The sequence below is a fragment of the Mesoplodon mirus genome (assembly GCF_964341445.2).
Source record: "Mesoplodon mirus genome assembly, chromosome: X".
NCBI lineage: Eukaryota > Metazoa > Chordata > Mammalia > Artiodactyla > Ziphiidae > Mesoplodon > Mesoplodon mirus.
The window spans coordinates 3,177,720-3,196,331 of NC_138981.1; the positions used below are offsets into that span (position 1 = coordinate 3,177,720).

General features: G+C 39.4%; 1 long non-coding RNA gene across 1 annotated transcript in view; it reads left to right on the forward strand.

Annotated features, from left to right (window-relative positions):
- The window catches only part of LOC309797175, an 86,789-nt gene that overhangs the window by 40,817 nt on the left and 27,360 nt on the right, over window positions 1–18,612 (forward strand). Inside the window, exon 2 of the long non-coding RNA XR_014292556.1 lies at window positions 9,083–9,220. This is a non-coding gene — a long non-coding RNA (uncharacterized lncRNA). The remainder of the gene's footprint in view (window positions 1–9,082; window positions 9,221–18,612) is intronic.

Below are 18,612 nucleotides of genomic sequence, written 5' to 3' on the forward strand. Positions count from 1 at the left end.
AAGAAACAGCTTATCGTGTTCCACAAAACATGCTTTTCACAGTTTTATTTGAATTTAACTGAATCAGTGGGTTAAATAGGAGAGAACTGACATCTCTGAGTCTTATACATATTTATGCCAACGAAATTGTTGTTGACACTATAAATGATATGCTTATCCCACATTTTCTAAGTGATCATTACTGTTGCAGCAAAGGAAACTGACGTTTGTAAGTTGATACTATATCTAACACCACCATTAAAATGCTCATATTGATTTGACCAGCTAGCTGTAGGCTTCTGTGGGTTTTGTCTGTCTCTTAGCACATCACTGACATATGATACCTTTTCTTAGGCAGCACAGTATGGAATAGAGGTGGTGACAGAAGACATCAGGGTACCTTTCCCATCCTAAACATCATATGAACATCATTATCTGTAGGTTTTCATAATGCCCTTTCCCTTGTTAAGAGAGCTTCTTTGAATTCCAGTTTTATAAGAGATTTTGTCATAAATGTTTGTAGGATTTAATTTTTTGCCCCCTCTATTGATAAAAGCATCAATTCAGATGAGCATTTACCAATTGTGAGTGAATTACTATATTTTAACAAATATTCCAGCATTAAGGGGGATAGTGTGCTTTCCTGAAATGGGCGTCGATTGATTATCATGCAAATTATTTTTATACAATCAATGTGTGTGTTAATTTTACATCTACCCTGATGAGTGAGAGTGGTCTGGAAGAAGCCATTTGATCACACTCTTTCCAAGTGATCCTGAATTTCACAGATTCTTGTCTCAATCCAGCATTGCAAAACCTCTCAGAACTCATAGCTGGGACAGACGTTAAAAGCAACTGCCATCCTAAGGACCAGTGCCAAAGAATAAATAATTTCTAATAATTTCCCTCACCTTAAGTTTCCCTGATTCTTGATATATTTTTAAATCCAAATGGATGTATGGCTATTATCATTATTGAATTAATGTATACATTTTGAAAAATCCATTTTGATGCCAAACATGTAACAGTGCAGGTTGGTTAACTTCAGCTATACTTCAAAGAACCCTTTATATTATTTGTTTAAAGATACAGTACACAGGTAGGCTGTTGGTCAATGTTCAGCTAAACTTACAAGATTTTCTATTAAAAAATATGGTGTATCGGAGCTTTTGTTAACCTTTACTTCAGTGATTACTTCTTGAAGAGTTAATATGTACTGTTGTAATCCTTACAGAGTCTGGATGGATAGATGGAAGTGGTTTATCTTGTAGTTGGTAGGGTAGTTTTAGGCAGAGGATAGACTCCATATAATCTTTTTGAACTGCATTGAACAGAAAGCGTTTCTTTTTTTTTTAATGCCATTTTTCTAAAATTGAGGTATAGCTGTTTTACAATGTTGTGTTGGTTTCTACTATAGGGCAAAGTGAAGTAAAGTTCCCTGTGCTGTACAGCATGCTCTCATTAGTTACCTATTTCATACCTAGTAGTGTATAATGTCAACCCCAATCTCCCAATTTATGCCACCCCCTCCTTTCCCCCCTTGGTGTCCATATGTTTGTTCTCTACGTCTGAGTCTCTATTTTTGCCTTGCAAACTGGTTCACCTGTACCACTTTTTCTAGATTCCATATATATGCGTTAATATATGATATTTGTTTTTCTCCTTCTGACTTACTTCACTCTGTATGACAGTCCCTAGGTCCATCCATGTCTCTACAAATGACCCAATTTCTTTCCTTTTTATGGCTGCGTAATATTCCATTGTATATATGTGTCCCATCTTCTTTATCCATTCATCTGTCGATGGACATTTAGGTTGCTTCCATGCCCTGGCTATTGTAAACAGTGCTGCAGTGAATATTGGGGTGCATGTGTCTTTTTGAATTATGATTTTCTCTGGGTATATGCCCAGTAGTGGGATTGCTGGGTCATATGGTAGGTTCTATTTTTAGTTTTTTAAGGAACCTCCATACTGTTCTCCATAGTGGCTGTATCAATTTACATTCCCACCAACAGTGTAGGAGGGTTCCCTTTTCTCCACACCCTCTCCAGCATTTATTGTTTGTGGATTTTTTGATGATGGCTATTCTGACTGGTGTGAGATGATACCTCATTGCAGTTTTGATTTGCATTTCTCTAATAATTAGTGATGTTGAACATCTTTTCATGTGCTTCTTGGCCATCTGTATGTCTTCTTTGGAGAAATGTCTATTTAGGTCTTCTGCCCATTTTTTGATTGGGTTGTTTGTTTGTTGTTTGATATTGAGCTGCATGAGCTGTTTATATATTTTGGAGATTAATTCTTTGTTCGTTGATTCATTTCCAAATATTTTCTCCTATCCTGAGGGAACATTTCTGTGTGTGATTTGATATTGAACTCTGGGTCTTTCCAAATTAATGAGACTGCATGATTGTATATTACTTATTATGCTCCAAATAGTTTCTTATTTTCATCAGCAGAAAATATACAAAGATTGATAAATTGCTGTCTGTCACAGCTTTACATGGAGGGGAAAATGTGTATTTACACAATCAAGAAAACCTACGTTCTCTCATTTTCCTTCCTGTGCATTCGCATGGCTCTTTCTCACACTGAAGTTTCTGGCAACTAATATTAATTCTTATGACTCACTGCTCAGCTACAGTAAACCATGCCATTTAATTAAGGAAACTAAAATAATACTTATGAGAAAGTCATCAGGATGTAGAGAGAGAATATTTTAAAACCTTTCACTAAATTACAGAATTAACTGACTATACACACAATAATTCATCATCCATGTAAAGGTGTCAGAGCGCAGAGCAATGTAACATACTGAAATTAAATTTTTGGTGGAGTACATCAGAAATCTCATAGCTTTCATTTATATAAGAAGACTTGTATACATATATAAATTTAAAATTTATGTTTACATGTATATGTAGATTTTCCTCTTCATTTGGTGATTCTGGTTTATTTTGTAGTCACAACAGCAATTTGTTTCCTTATGTCAGATACTTAAATGGTTTAAAATGTGTTCTTTTCAATTCCCTAGCAATTTTGAATAGTGAAAACAAACACGCAAACCTGAAACATGGGCTTTATGAAATAATTAGTCCAGTGGAACCACAGAATACATTCTCAAGTCTTAACTACCTGTCACCTCTGGGATTTTTAAATTTAGTAAAGGTGTAAAATCACTAGATCTCAGTTTCCTCAATCACTACACAGATAAAGTCACCAACCATACAAGGTTGTTTTTCAGATAAAAAGTGTAAGTGTTCTTTGAAAACTGACACGAAGTGTATGAAACTCACTTTGGATATATATCATGTAGTTTGATATTTAAGTGACGTGAACAGGAGATGATAAATAGACAAGTATTTGCAATAGTAAAGTGCATCACTTTGTTACTTGCATAGTGAGTAGAGCTTAATGCACAGAAATGTGGGCCGATCTCTGTAAGGACAGAATCAGTGGACTCTCAAGGTGACCTTGCCAGGATGGTCCACTCTACCTGAGTAAGTGAAGGGAAACAGTCCATGCCTCACATTTGCAGAACTCAAAGCAATGCATTAAAATGTTGGCAGTGGGGCTTCCCTGGTGGCGCAGTGGTTGAGAGCCCGCCTGCCGATGCAGGGGACACAGGTTCGTGCCCTGGTCCGGGAAGATCCCACATGCCATGGAGCAGCTGGGCCCGTGAGCCATGGCCGCTGAGTCTGCGCGTCCGGAGTCTGTGCTCTGCAACGGGAGAGGCCACAACAGTGAGAGGCTTGTGTACTGAAAAAAAAAAAAAAAAAAGTTGGCAGTGAAGTGCCTTTTCCTGCACAGAATTTATAATTTTGGGGGGCCCAATAGCATCGCAAAGCCATTTCCAAGAGGAGTTTTTGGCGTGAAAAGGAATAACAAAGAGCCATCTAGGCAAATAAAGAGGTAAAGAGGGAGGAAAAATAATTCGCAGGCCTTGACATATCTCACTAAAATTTCTGGACACCACTGAAACACAAAATCCTATGTTTTTGGTGAAAAACAGGTTTTTTTGGAAACCTATGCATTTCGGGAAATAATACTGTGATCACCAGGACTATCATCATGGCAGCATACTTACCTAAAACACTTAAAACTATTAAATATGAGAGTTCTGTTGAGAATCTGCTGAGACAGATTATGATTCAAATTCCTTAAAAAATGGTGAAATCATGAAAGGATGCTCAACATCACTCATCATTAGAGAAATGCAAATCAAAACTACAATGAGGTATCACCTCACACCTGTCAGAATGGCCATCATCAAAAAATCTACAAACAATAAATGCTGGAGAGGGTGTGGAGAAAAGAAAACTCTCTTGCACTGTTGGTGGGAATGTAAATGGATACAGCCACTATTGAGAACAGGTATGGAGGTTCCTTAAAAAATAAAGAATAGAATTACCATATGACCCAGCAGTCCCACTACTGGGCATATACCCTGAGAAAACCATAATTCAAAAAGAGACATGTACCACAGTGTTCACTGCAGCTCTATTTACAGTAACCAGGACATGGAAGCAACCTAAGTGTCCATCAACAGATGAATGGATAAAGAAGATGTGGCACATATATACAATGGAATATTACTCAGCCATGATAAGGAACGAAATTGAGTTATTTGTAGTGAGGTGGATAGACCTAGAGTCTGTCATACAGAGTGAAGTAAGTCACAAACAGAAAAATACTGTATGCTAATGCATGTATGTGGAATCTTAAAAAAAAAAGGTTCTGAAGAATGTAGGGGAAGGACAGGAATAAAGATACAGATGTAGAGAATGGACTTGAGGACACAGGGAGGAGGAAGGGTAAGCTTGGATGAAGTGAGAGAGTGGCATGGACTTATATACACTACCAAATGTAAAATAGATAGCTAGTGGGAAGCAGCCACATAGCACAGGGAGATCAGCTCGGTGCTTTGTGACCACCTGGAGGGGTGGGATAGGGAAGGTGGGAGAGAGACGCAAGAGGGAGGGGATATGGGGATATATGTATACGTATAGCTTATTCACTTTTTTGTACAGCAGCAAGTAACACAACAATGTAAAGCAATTATACTCCAATAAAGATGTTAAAAAAATGGTGAAAGTTCAATAGCTAGCATTATACAGGAACCTTGATACTTTTTTCCTTGAAGGTGAAAGAAAACAGTGCAGCCTAATACTCTGAACATGGACCAACTCAATTATCCTGTTTAAATCTCTTGAGGATGTTCACTGACAAAAAAGTCTAAAAGTGATGGAATGTGGGGGAATATAAGGGTTTCAAAATGGGTAATGAACAATAACTCTTATAATGTAGTTAAACTAGATGTGCAAAGACAGAATAAATGGAACTTTCATAAAGGCCTAGAGAGGTAAAGAAGAGATTGGACAAGGAAACTATTTAGAGGTGGTACGTGTACAGTACATCTCACATATTAAGAGGTGAACTGAGAAAGAATGGATAAACCACAATAATGAACACAAATTTGAGGGCTGTGAATTCCCTATAAGACAAATTTTCATCCTTGTTATTTTTTATTAAAATTTTTTAAAATTTTGGAATATAGTTGACTAATAATGTGTCAGTTTCAGTTGTACAGCAAAGTGATTCAGGTATATATATATCATTTCTTTTTCAGATTCTTTCCCCATTTAGCTTATTACAAAATATTGAGTATAGGGCTTCCCTGGTGGCACAGTGGTTGAGAGTCCACCTGCTGATGCAGGGGACACAGGTTTGTTCCCCGGTCCGGGAAGATCCCACATGCCATGGAGTGGCTGGGCCCGTGAGCCATGGCTGCTGAGCCTGTGCTCTGCAACGGGAAAGGCCACAACAGTGAGAGGCCCGTGTACCGCAAAAAGAAAAAGTAACAAATATTGAGTATAGTTCCCTGTGCTATATACAGTAGGTCCTTCTTGTTTATTTTATATATAGTAGTGTGTATATGTTAATCACACACTCCTAATTTATCCTTCTCCACACCTTTTCCGTTTGGTAACCATAACTTTGTCTTCTGTGTCTGTGAATCTGTTTCTGTTTTGTAAACAAGTTCATCTGTATCATTTTTTTAAGATTCCACCTACAAGTGATATCAGATGATGTTTTTTTGTCTTTCTCTGACCTACTTCACTTAGTAAGATAATCGCTAGGTCCATCCACCTTGCTGCAAATAACATTACTTCATTCTTTTTTATGGCTGAGTTGTATTCCATTGTGTATATGTACCATATTTTTTTGATGTTTACAAACATTTTTTAAATTTTTTAATGGAATATTGTTGATTTTGTGGATTAATCCCATCAGTTGTATCGTTTGCACATATTTTCTCCCATTCTGTGTGTTATCTTTTCATTTTGTTGATGGTTTCCTTTGCTGTGCAAAATCTTTTAAGTTTCATTAGGTCCCATTTGTTTATTTTTGTTTTTATTTTCATTACTCTAGGAGGTGGATCCAAAAAGATACTACTGCGATTTATGTCAAAGTGTGTTCTGCCTATGTTTTCCTCTAAGAGTTTTATAGTCTCTGGTCTTACATTTAGGTCTTTGATACATTTTGAGTTTACTTTTGTACATGGTGTTAGAGAATGTTCTAATTTCTTTTACATATAGCTGTCCAGTTTTCCCAGCACCCCTTGTTGAAGAGACTGTCTTTTCTCCATTGTATATTCTTGTCTCCTTAGTCATAGATTAACTGACCATAGGTGCATGGGTTTATCTCTGGACTTCCTATCCTGTTTCATTGATCTGTATTTCTGTTTTTGTGCCAGTACCATACTGTCTTGATTACTGTAGCTTTGTAGTATGAAGTCAGGGAGCCTGATTCCACAAGCTCCATTCTTCTTTCTCAAGATTGCTTTGGCAATTTGGGGTCTTTTGTGTTTCCATACAAATTGTAAAACTTTTTGTTCTAGTTCTGTAAAAAAAAAAAAAAAAAAATGTCACTGGCAATTTGAATCTGTAGATTGCCTTGGGTAGTATAGTCATTTTGACAATATTGTGCCTTCCAATTCAGGAACATGGTATATCTTTCCATCTGTTAGTGTCATCTTCAATTTCTTTCATCAGTGTCTTACAGTTTTCAGAATACAGGTCTTTTGCCTCCTTAGGTAGGTTTATTCCTAGGTATTTTATTCTTTTTGATTTGATGGTAAATGGGATTGTTTCCTTAATTTTTTTTCCTGATCTTCCATTGTTCGAGGATAGAAATACAAGAGATTTCTGTGTATTAATTTTGTCCTGCAACTTTACCAAATTCATTGATGAGCTCTAGTAGTTTCTGGTAGCACCTTTAGGATTTTTTATGTGTAGTATCATGTCATCTGCAAACAGTGACAGTTTTACTTCTTTTCCAGTTTGATTTTTCTTTTTCTCCTCTGATTGCCAGGGCTGGGACTTCCAAAACTATTTTGAATGATAGTGGTGAGACGGGACATACTTGTCTTGTTCCTGATCTTAGAGCAAATGTTTTCAGTTTTTCACCTTTGAGAATGATGTTTGCTGTGGGTTTGTTCTATATGGCCTTTTTTTTTTTTTTTTTTGCGGTAAGCGGGCCTCTCACTCTTGTGGCCTCTCCCGTTGCGGAGCACAGGCTCCGGACGCGCAGGCTCAGCGGCCATGGCCCACAGGCCCAGCCGCTCCGCGGGATGTGGGATCCTCCCGGACCGGAGCACGAACCCGCGTCCCCTGCATCGGCAGGCGGACTCTCAACCACTGCGCCACCAGGGAAGCCCTGTTCTATATGGCCTTTACTGTGTTGAGGTAGGTTCCCTCTATGCCCATTTTCTGGAGAGCTTTTATCATAAATGGGTGTTGAATTTTGTCAAAAGCTTTTTGTGCATGTGTGGAGATGATCATATGGTTTTTATTCTTCAGTTTGTTATTGTGATGTATCACACTGATTGACTTGCAGATACTGAAAAATCCCTGGGATAAATCCCACTTGATCATGGTGTCTAATCCTTTTAATGTATTGCTGGATTTGGTGTGCTAGTATTTTGTTAAGGATTTTTGCATCTATGTTCAGTGATATTGGCCTGTGATTTTCTTTTTTGTGTGCCATCATCTTTGTCTGGTTTTGGTATCAGGTTGATGGTAGCCCTGTAGAATGAGCTTAGGAGCGTTCCTTCCTCTGCAATTTTTGGGAAGAGTTTCAGAAGGATAGATGTTAACCTATCTATATTTGATAGAATTTGCCTGTGAAGCCATCTGATCCTGGACTTCTGTTTGTTGGGAGTTTTTAAATCATAGTTTCAAGTTCAGTACTTGTGATTGGTCTGTTCATATTTTCTATTTCGTCCTGGCTTAGTCGTGGAAGGTTGTACCTTTCTAAGAATTTGTCCATTTCTTCTAGGTTGTCCATTTTACTGGCATATAGTTTCTTGTAGTAGTCCCTTATGAGCCTCTGTATTTCTGCGCTGGTGTCTGTGGTAACTTCTTTTTCATTTCTAATTTTGTTGATTTGAGGCCTCTCCCTTTTTTTCTTGATGAGTCTGGCTAAAGATTTATCAATTTTGTTTATCTTTTCAAAGAACCAGGTTTGGGTTTCATTGATCTTTTCTATTATTTCCTTCATCTCTATTTCTGCTCTGATCTTTATGATTTCTTTCCTTCTATTAAGTTTGGGTTTTGTTTCTCTAGTTGCTTTAGGTTGTTTCAGATGTTTCTTGGTTCCTGAGGTAGGACTGTATTGTTATAAACTTTCCTCTTAGATCAGCTTTTACTGTCACCCATAGGTTTTGTGCTGCATCCAGTAGGTTTTGAATCATCGTGTTTTTGTTGTCATTTGTCTCTAGGTATTTTTTGATTTCCTCTTGGATTTCTTCAGTGACCCATTGGCTACTTAGTAGCATATTGTTTAGCCTCCAGGTGTTTATTTTACCATTCTCTGCCAAGTGTTACAGCTTGCTCCCTGGGTGGAGGAGGAAGCCAGGCTTGCAAACAGAAGACTCGCAGAGTTAATGGTACCCTAAAGCAAAATTATTGGGAAAATGCCAAAAAGAAAATTTCTACTATATATGCTCTTTAAAAAGAAATCCTCAAACAATGCATTAATCAAGAGAGATCCTGCTTTGCTAGGGATCTTTCAAGTTACTTTTCCCCCTTTCCTCTTACAGTCCCTGGTGGCAATCCCTCCATTCCTGGATCAGGTCCTCACATCTTCCCAGGGCTGCAGCCAGGCCCAGTCACCTACTGCAGCACCAAGAGGACACTGCTTTGCTCCTAGACTTCCTGAAGGTTGCCAGGCTCCAAAGGTATGAAGGTCGTAATGATGCAGGAACAGAGGTCTTTAAATAAGCGGATGGTGGAAGCTGAATGCTACATTACAGAAAGTAACAAAGTACGATCTAAAGGTATTTCAAATGCATACAAACTTTGACTCAATCTTATTTAATTAAATGAGGTAACAATAAGAAAGTGTGTGTTTGTACAGATGTGTGTAAATCTATGCTTGTTTGTGGATGGATGTAGAGAGAAGGAAAGAAGTTTATACCTCTCTTATCTTTTATATCATTCATGTATCTTGTCATCCATCCATCTCATCTTTTTTCATAGATGATATTTCCATCTAACCCTCATTTTTCTGTATCTCTTCCTTTTCTATCGTCTGTCCTTCCATCCATCCATCTAACATTTACACACACATATTCACTCACATACACACAATCTCTGAATGTTCAGAGATTGGGGATTTCCAGGTGAAAGGGGAGGAGAAAGAGTGAAAATCCAAGGTCTTTTCCCTAGAAACTCCATCCCCAGTACTTCCAATTATACATCTTTAAACATAACTGGGTGACCTGGCTCTGTGAGTCAGGGCAGATTGAGTGTTTGCTGTGGTTTGCTTTGTAAAGAAAGGGCTGGGAAATAGATTTTGTACAGCTGTGCTTGCCAGACACTAAGCTTATTATTATATAATAAGCTAAATTAATTTAGCTTATTATATAATAATTTAGCTTATTTAGCTTATAATTCAGCTTTTACACTAATTTAGCTTATATAATTTTATTTACCCAGTTCCATCCCATATATCTACTACCAAGTATTATTCAGGGTTTTTTAAAAATCATTTTCAAGTGGTCATAATGCTTACAGAAGTGCAGCCGTATGCCTTTACTGAAGGTTCTGTAATATCCCTCCTCCACTGAATTTATAAAGCAAAGAGTTGGCTTTTTTTAGCATAAGTCTAGGCTATATATTACAGAGCAATTTTCAGTAATTTTACTAATTTTCTGAAAGAAGCATGAGGCAAATGAACACATGCCTTCGTTACCCATCCATTATTTCAGAGTATAAAGACTGTTTTCGTTAAAGATAAAATTATTGTAATTCTGAGACATGATGGAAAAACCCAGATGAAACCTATTTTCTGAACATAAAAAAGTCAAAACACTCAGAAAACTGAATTACTGAAGTGAAGGTAGTTTGATATTTTAGGTCAATAAAATGATGCCAACATCTTAATACATGAATTGATGAAAGCTGAAAGTACACTGAATTTTATAATGCACTGCTTTAAAAAAAAACCACCCTTAAATAATTGGGCCTTGGTCATTTTTTTTTTTACTGAACGACTGCTTTCACTTCAATCTGTGCCTTTGTAAGGATTAATTTGATCTCTGGCTCAATAGGCCATATGTTTTCAACACCTATCTTCAAAGTTCAACTGCCAAGATTTTTGTTTAGTGCATTGAGAAACACAGGAACAGTTACATCCCTGTATTTTAATGAGATTTTCTCCCCCTCCCCTATTTTTGGAGAATCACTTGTACAAGAGAAGAATCATGTAGGAAAATATTCTAAATAAACATGGACACAGGAGGCCAAAGATCACTGATTGGTGATCTTTGGTGATGGCTCTGATAGACTTGAATATATTGGAACAACCAGTCAGGTTTTAATTTTCATTTCTTGTGAAAAGAAGGTGCCAGAAATAGATGACTACATTTATTTGGCAACTCAAAGGATTTTCTGGTGTCCCAAATGTCTATGGCTTACTGACTCTAACATGGAAAGCTACAGAGTGTAAATAAGCTTATATTTAATCCATAGCAGGCGATCGCTGAGCAACTGTTGTCTTGACATTTTAAGATTAGTCAGTACTTAGGATTCCAATGATGGGTAATTAGGATAGAGAAATGGCCTTCAGTAAAGTTTTGTTCTTTTTGTAACCCCATTAAATTATCAACAGCAACAGAGTACTATACAGGTTTACCCTATTGAACAAAATTAAAAAGTCATCATTCTTTGGATGGCTGACATATGGAAATGCTCTGTCAACCTAAAATGTACAGCCACCTCTAGAAATGAACAAAGCTGAATTTCCCCCAAGCCCTGTTACCCTGGAAAGCAGCAGTGATTAAGAAATAGCTCACCCTTTTGTGTTCTGGGAAACTCCTTCCTCACATGACTTGGTAAGACTACCCCCACCTCGTCTACCTATGTGACAGGGCCAGACACAGACTCTCCAGGTTCCCGTCTGTCTCATAAACAATGCACTGAACAAAATGCTTGTTAAAGTTTTAGTGTTTCTCCTTCCCACCTCACCTTTTAAAAAAATTTTTTTAATTCACATTTATTGGACTATAATTGCTTCACAATGCTGTGTTAGTTTCTGCTGTATGACACAGTGAATCAGCCATACATACATCCCCATAGACACAGGTCTTGCGGTTAGAGTTGTACCTACTGCAACAGTCTCTGTCCCACAGTTCAACAGCCCCTCCCCTTTCAATAATTCCTGGGGAAAGAGTCCATCTCCTCCAATACGGCTCACTCAGCAGCACAGGAGAGCTTTCTCCACATCCACTCTTTGCCTAGCCCTCATGCACACACACCATTTGGGCAGGAAGGGTTTTAGAAGATGCCCAGCAGAATTCCAGCTGCTTTATCACTTTGTTTTGATACCCAGACTATCTGTGCTTTGGCCTTAACGTGAAGTTACAGAAACCTGATTTACCCACTACCTGAAACAATGCGACCAACAATAGCAGATGAAAAATCTATGAAACCCTGCATCTCAAGACACAAAAAAATCCCCTGAGAGAAAGAAAACAAGATTCTGCCTCGAGAGAACTTCAGGACAAGGAATGCCAAGAGTGGTAACTAGGCCACTGAATGATATAGACAAGCTCTCTGCAGTGAGTGTAATACATAAGATAAAATTAGAGCGAAAAATACTTTGTTAGAGTAAAATAGCACATTTTTAAAGTTATTTAGAAAAAGAAGGGATGGGAAAGAAACAAAAGGAGGTTATGAGTGCAGGACTAGCCTGTGATGAAAGAAATACGAAAAATTAATAACCCTCAACGCTATCATGAAACAAACCAAGGGATTTTTTCCAAAGTACAGATATAAGATGGTACATTATTTCTCAAGAAAAAAATAAAGCTCAATCTCAGTCACCATTAAGCACTAAACATATCTCAGAGATATATGCATATATCCACATATACAACTGGTATACATACATATACACACACCAGATGCTAAACCTATCAGTGATATATACTTTTATATAATCTATAAATTCTATATATTTGTATATATGTGATTTATAAATTATATACTATAATATATAAAATATATATCTAAATGTACATATATATAACTCATATATATATATAAACATACCTTAGTGACGTGGTTCACCATCCCTTTTTATTTTTTCAGCTGGTGTACAACAGAGTCTATCTCTAATGGTGAAAAAACAACCAACAGTATTTCGGCATACGGTAATCCCAAGGAGGGTATTATTTAGACACCACTGTGTATTAAAATCATGTGAGTTGCTCATGAGAAGGATTCCAAAGCCCTTCCTCCCACGAGAGTCTGGAAAGAGGGTCTCCTGAAATGGTGGTGTTCAAACACCTCAGATGGTTTTGATGGACGGGTCCTTTACCTCATTTTGAGAAATACTGAAACAGATGAACCAAAACCTTCATCACCAAGTCAGTCATAGAAAGAGAAATCAATATGGGCACACACCACCACCACTCATACACCAAAAGAGTATGCCGAGTAGAGCTGGCCAATAAAATAAGGCAGGTACCATCCACTGAAAAACACAGATGAGGACAAGAGGAGATCATAAGATCAAGATTGTATTAAAGCTTTCTTTCCATGGCATCACCAAACCAAGTCTGTAACAAATCAACTCTTATATACTCAATAGACACTTGTAAATTGAATCAGAAGAGTTGCTAAAGAAAGGGCAAAGACTTCATGGAAATATACACGTAAACAAAATTAGAACAAGCCCGGCCATGCTAATGGCAGGCATATTTGCATCTAAGACATGTATCATTAGATAGACATTGTATGGATTATATTACTCAGCCATTAAAAAAACGAATGAGACGGTGCCATTTGCAGCAACGTGGATGGACCTAAAGAATATTATGCTTCATAAAATAAGTAAGAGAAAGACAAACACTGTATGATATCACTTATATGTGGAATCTGAAAAATACAAATCAATGTACATGCAAAACAAAAACAGACTCACAAATGTAGAAAACAAACTAGTGGTTACCAGTGAGTAGAGGGAAGGGTGGGGATAAATTAGGGGTATGGGATTAAGAGATACAAACTACCACACATAAAACAGATAAGCAACAAGGATTCATTGTACAGCACAGGGAATTATACCCATTACCTAATAATTATAATGGAAGATCATCTTCACAAATACCGAATCACTTTGGTGTATACCTGAAACTAGCACAATATTGTAAATCAACTCTACTTAAATAAAAAATTAAAAAACCTAAAGTGCAAAGCCATGAGTAGGCCATATCTGGGTTAAATAAACACCAAACTACATATAGCAAACCTTCCAAGGGACCCCATTATGGTTTACTCCTTTCAAGTGATAACAGGTCACTCCTTTCATTACTATGACACCAGGTCCCCGTGTCTTAGAACACAGTGTCTATCTATCTGTACGTGCAGCAGAATAATTTGCTGAGCTATTTCCTGCTGCTTGTGTGTTTCACCGATAGGCTTTCTGTCTTTTTCTCTGGTTTCTGGGATCTTTATGCTGCCCTGAGAAGATACTTCCCGTTAGGGTTTTGCCATCCTGAAGGCTGAACTCATCGGTAAAATCACATGGGGAATGAACAAGCACGTTTACAAGCCAAAAGGGTTAAAAAGGTCTGGTGGTAAGACACAGTGGCCAAGTCCAGATGGTGGCCAAGCCAATACCTTACAGGATAAGACCTAGAGGAAGCATGAGGCCCAACAGAGATTCCTTTTCTCTAACCCTAACACCGACACAAAGAATCGGGAGAAATCAGGGGTGCCTGGAGAACAGGAGGCACGAGGTGCAATGAAACCCTGGTGCCACCATCCTGCAAAGCAGAAGCCCACAGCATGTAACGGTGACCGCAGAACGTGTTTTCCTTTGAAAGTAGGATTGGGACGTTACAGAGAAGGCATTTTCTTTCTTCACTGATTAACTGATTATAACTTTGTAAAATTATCAGGAGTGATGTTACCATTTCAATAAAAAGTAAAAAGCAAAAAAATTAAAAAGGCTTTAAGTAAGTGCATATTCTATGTTGCTGTGTACATATCTGCCTACAGTTGCAAAGAATCCACGATGAAATTGTTGGAAATATAATTTGCTTGGTCAAGCCCTTAGGGAATTTGCCATGGTAACTCTCTCAGCATTAGGCTTTTTTTTTTTTTTTTTTTAATAACCAAAGCAACGATCCTTGAAGCAGGGCATTTCTGAACATGATAAATGTTTTTCACCAGAGGTCAAGGATGTGATCACATCTAAAGACAAGAAAACAGTTACCCAGCTGCTGGCCCTTCACCCACTGAGGGGCAAAGGCTAAATTCTCTCCGTTATTCCTGGTGAACTCACCAAAAGGGCAGCAAGTGTACATTTTTATTACATGTCAGCAGGGCCTCTGTGGTCCAGGACAGAAACACTGATGAGGAGGATGACTCTGGCTTCTCTGCAAGGGTGCCTTTTTGGGATCTGGCCAGCAGCCACCTGGGAGGGCCAAAGGAGGGTGTCTTTCGTACATTGTGAACAATGTACCCCAAGCCTCCACACACGAGTGCGTGCAATCCTCAACCGCAGACGTGCATCCATTATCTCCTTTTTCATATAAGAATATAGAGGCCGGAAAATCTTATGCCAACTTGCTGAAACCTTATAAATTCCAGGGATAACCCTGTGTCAGAGGCAGAATGATCCCCACCCACTCCGCTTCCCAAAGATGTCCCCCCATCCTCACCCTGGACTCTGCAGACACCGTACCTTACAGGACAAAAGGGGTTTGGCAGATGTGATGAGGTTAAGGACCTGAGATGGTGAAACCATTCTGGATTATCCAGGTGGACCCAGTGTCATCACAGGGGTCCTGTACACTGTGGAGAAGGAGGAAGGCAGATGAGTCAGACCGTGAGAAACAGCTTTGTGAGAAAGACTTGACCAGCCATGGATGGCTTCAGAGATGAACGGGGGCCAAGGGTCAGCGTGCACTGAGCCCACGGAGACCCACGTGAGACTCCTGACAGCCAGAGGAGAGTATCAGTGTGTTGTTTCAGCCCCTGGGAGGGTAATACTCTGTTACAGCAGCCATAGGGAACTCATACAACTGGAAAAAGAGGTGCACAGCCCATACCAACCAATCAGAACATAGTGTCTCCAAGTGATCAACAGAGTAGAATGAAGCAACGCCTGAGGAGCCCTATGTGTCTGGATAGGCAGGCGACTCTCAGGCTTTCTGTAGGACAGGGTCAAGGACCTCAGAACCGCCCAGAGAACGGAGCCATCGCCACATCAACCGCGATCCCGGAATCCATAGAACATCCTAATGCCAGAGTAGGGTTTCTTCTCCACACTGGGAATCCTGATGAAGTATTCTAGGGCAGGGTTGAGGTGGACTGGGAAACATCACTTGCTGTGATGGGATGTAGTCCCATTCCAGCATTGTCAATTTGGTGGATTTTACTGTTAAAGTGAGAAGGTAACTCCATGAAGCCATTTACTTCACCAAAGAAATGGTGATCAGGCATACAATGGGATCCTGTTCAGTGACCAGACAAGGCAAGGACATTTAAAAAGGAACCTTATGTGCATACTACTAAGTGAAAGAAGGCATTCTGTATAATGGAAAAGAATCTGAAAAAGAATGTACGTGGGTGCATGTACTAATATATATGTATATATGTCTATAAACACACATACATATTACTGAAGCACTCTGCTGTACACCTGAAACATTGTGAATCAACTATACTTCAATTACAAAAAAAGGCAGTCTGAAAAGACTATACATTGCATGAGTCCATTTATATGACATCCTGGAATAGGCAAAACTAGAGAGAAGGTAAACAGGTCCGCGTGAACCAGGGTTTTGCGGTGGAGGAGTTTTGAATAGGTGAAGCATGGGGGATACTTTGAGGGTGGCGAAACTATTCTGTATGACACAGTAGTGGCAGATACGCGACACTGGCCATTTGTCAAAAGTCACAGAACTTTAGAGCACAGAGACCGAAACCAAGGTATGCAAATTAAAACAACAATAACAAAAATATTGAGAATTTTACGGGCTCCCAGGATGAAACGCGTATGCTGTGTCACGAGAATTTAATGGTGTCACCAATGGGTGAATAACCTTCGGTGAGGTGTGTGGTTAGGGGCTGGTGCTCACCTAATATTTCTGTACGTATTGGTGGATCTGTAAGATGAAAGACAAAAGGACTTGCAGATAAGCACTGAACTCTACTCGACAAAACTGTTTCCCACAGGGGCATGGCTGAACAATTCTGATAGTGCCCTGCGTGTACACTGGGGTTGACCCATCGGTATATGGACTGCAGGAGCCAGGTGGCAGATGAGCAATGAAGGAGGTGACAGTGATCCACGTGGTGATGGATCAGAGCTGTAGACACCGCCATGCACTCAGGTTCTGCTTAATATACAAACACATCCTCACGTAGAGCAATATTGAGAGACACGTGCAGAAACATGAGTTAGCATTGCACACACACAGTCGGCCCTCCGTATCCGAGGGTTCATATCCTCAGATTCAACCAGCCACAGATCAAAGCTATTCGGGGGGGGGGGGTGAAAAAATTTCCAGAAAGTTCCAAAAAGCAAAATCTGAATGTGCCATAAGCCAGCAGCGATTTACATTGCATTTACAATTATTTATATGGTACTAGGTATTATAAGTAATCTCGAGATGTCTTAAAGTATACAAGAGGTTGTGCGTACACTAAACTATTTTATATAGAGTTTGAGCATCCATGAATGTTCGTATCCCTGGGAGTCCTGGAACCAGTCCCCCACAGAGACCAAGGGAACCCCGCATATTTCCTTGCTCTGTTAGATGACAAGTTCCTGAAGAAATGACACTCTAGGAGCAACAGGCCCATCTGCTGCCCAGAAATTGACTTCTAATCCCACCCTCCAGTAAAAGGAACCAGGGCTCCTGGGAGAGACGGATGACTCTGGGAGCGGGACAAGAAATAGACAGGATGCCTGTAGCAACGTGTAGTTCAGGAAGAGTGCACACCCACACACACCAAAAACACAAGGATGGGGCTTCCCTGGTGGCGCAGTGGTTGAGGGTCCGCCTGTCGATGCAGGGGACACAGGTTGGTGCCCCAGTCTGGGAAGATCCCACATGCCGCAGAGCATGGTCGCTGAGCCTGCACGTCCGGAGCCTGTGCTCCTTGAACGGGAGAGGCCACGGCAGTGAAAGGCCCACATACCGCAAAAACAACAAGAACAACAACAACAAAAAAAAAAACCCAAAAAAACACAAGGATGGTTATGTGAAAATTAGTACCACTACTCAGGAAAGCAATTTGGAAACAGCAAGGTTTCAGGCAAGAACATCCTATGACACAGAAATTCCATCTCAGGTATAATCACCAGATAAACATGCCTGTATAAGGAGGATGCTTGGGGATCATAATCTTTGTACTGTTTTTAAGAGAAAACATTGCAGAAGAAGTAAGATACTTTTATGAAGGATTGTGTAAATTATTGCTCTTAGTATAACGCAATGCTTTACGACCGTTGAGGACACTGAACCAGATCCGTGTGTATCAGTGTAATTGAGTGCAAAATGTAAAATAATGCTGATCAGAATTCTATCATGATGGGGGATGCCGGTTTAGTCAGTATATGAAAATACAGATGAATATATAGTGACTGCCAGCAAGCGGTTACCTTTGGGAACAATGGAAAACATATGCGAAGGAAGGGTACTTGATTTATGGGGTTTTTTTTGCGGTACACGGGCCTCTCACTGCTGCGGCCCCTCCCGTTGTGGAGCACAGGCTCCGGACGCGCAGGCTCAGTGGCCATGGCTCACAGGCCCAGCCGCTCCGCGGCATGTGGGATCTTCCCGGACCAGGGCACGAACCCACGTCCCCTGCATCGGCAGGCGGACTCTCAACCACTGCGCCACCAGGGAAGCCCTGATTTACGTTTTGTTTCTCAAAAAAAATGCTTTGAAAAATTTATAACAAAGCATCTCATTATCTAGTTGCTGGTCAGAGGAGCACTTTTATATTATTTTTAATTTTTGATGTGGTTAAAATATTTTCTATGTTAATTTGAAATTTTAAATGAATGAAAGAAACAAAATGAGCATAGGGTAAAGGGTGTATGGTG